Source organism: Elephantulus edwardii, unplaced genomic scaffold (genome assembly GCF_000299155.1).
Source record: "Elephantulus edwardii isolate Elephantulus edwardi_28Jun2011 unplaced genomic scaffold, EleEdw1.0 scaffold00292, whole genome shotgun sequence".
Lineage (NCBI taxonomy): Eukaryota > Metazoa > Chordata > Mammalia > Macroscelidea > Macroscelididae > Elephantulus > Elephantulus edwardii.
Window position 1 is genome coordinate 40,936 of NW_006400042.1, and position 1,992 is coordinate 42,927.

Genomic DNA, 1,992 nt, shown 5'->3' on the forward strand with positions numbered 1-1,992 from the left:
TGCAAGCATGTTTCTAAGACCTATATAAACCTTTTCCAAAATATTAAAGTTTGCTATTCATCACCAGCGTTTAGCCTCTCTGCATCTTCATTTAATTCTAGTCCCTTTGCTCAGCGGAACTGTTTTGATATATCAGGGCTGGACCGTGATATAGGATTAAGCCTAAGCCTAAATCTAAGACTAGGGTTAAGCCTAAGTCTAAGCCTATACTTAGGGTGAGGCCTACATGTAAGAACGTGGAATCTGAGCAGGATGAATGTAGGAAAATTGGGTACTGGTAAGGACAACATGGAAAGCAAAAATCTACATACTAAGTATCAACAAAATGAGAAGGCTTGGCAAGGGACATTGAATCAGATGATCATATGATCTATTATGCCAGAGATGAAAAAGTGAGGGACAATAAGGTTGCTTATTGTTGTTGTTGTTATGTGCCGTCGAGTCGTTTGTGACTCATAGCGACCCTATGTACAACAGCTCTAAACCGTGCTCTATCCGGTGCCAATCTCATTGCCTCTGACACACCCATCCCGATTACCCCAGTCACTGAATCAATCCAACTCATAGAGGGTCTTCCCGTCCTAAGGTTGCTTATATAATTAATATCTCTATATCTATCTATCTATCTATCTAGATATCATTACTAGATTCATCTTGAAATACAGTGGTATAAGTCACAGGATAATATCCATACACTTTCAAGGAAATGCAGTGAAAACCACTATCATTCAAATATGCGCCATGAAGAGGTGTCATAGAGGAGGAAATAGAAGATTTCTACCAAATTTGCAGTCAGAAATGGATCAAACATGCAACCAAGATGCATTAATTATAATAGGTGACTGGAATGCAAACGCTGGGCAGAGGGAAGTAGGATCAGTAGTCGGAAAACATGGACTTGTTGAGAGGAATGAAGCTGGAGAGAAAATGATAGAATTCTGTACATTACATGATTTATTCATCGCAAATACTTTTTATAAGAAACACAGGCTACACACTTGAATTTCTGACAATATGCATAGGGAAAAAAATCAATTACATCTGTGGAAATAATTGCTGGAAAAGCTCAATATCAGCTGTGAAAACTAGGCCAGGTGCTGACTCTGGGACAGACCACCAACTATTCATATGCAGGTTCAGGCTCAAGTTGATTTTCATCCAATGCAGAAGAATCAACATTTGATTTTTTTTTCTTGTTTATTTTTTATTTAATTATTTTATTATTTTTGTGTGAGTGTACCGTCAAATCAGAGCTGACTCTTACAGGAGGACATTGTCCCTCTTTACCCGGCAGAGCATAGGGTGGATTCGAACCGCAACATCTGGTCTCGAGTCTATCCCACTCGACTTTCCAGACTATCGCAGGAGGTTTTGAGGCCTTCAACACCAATGAGGAAAGACCAGATGAGCTGTGGGAATATATCGAGAGTATCATTCATGAAGAATGCAAAAGGTCATTAGAAAGACAGAGGAGAAAGAAAACACCAAGATGAATGTCAGAAGGTACTTTGAATATTGGCCGTGAGCGCCGAGAAGCCAAACATAGAGAAGAAATCAAGAAATTAAGGAACTGAAGATTTCAAAGGGCAGCACAGTAAGACAAATATAAAGAAATATGCAAAAAAACTGGAGTTGGAAAATTAAGAGGTGGCTTGAGGCCCTCCCTTTTTAAATACTAGTTTATTTACAAAATTTGAATACATTGATTTTGAGAACAGATTCTTCCAATATACCCTACCCCTCCCAACCATCAAATTGTACCATTCCATGATTAGTACCCACCCTTGCACATCTTCATGCTGAACTCGGTCAGCATTTCTTTTTTTTCTTTTCATTTTAATGGGAAATACATGTTGGGAATACAAGGAGGTTAGTTAGGGTTGGGAGCAGAAGGGTGAGGATGGGCAGGGATGAAAATTGCAGGGATACAGTTGCAGGGCTGCACAAGAAGGAAATGAAAAGGATCCAGTGGGAACCAGATGGTACAGGGCA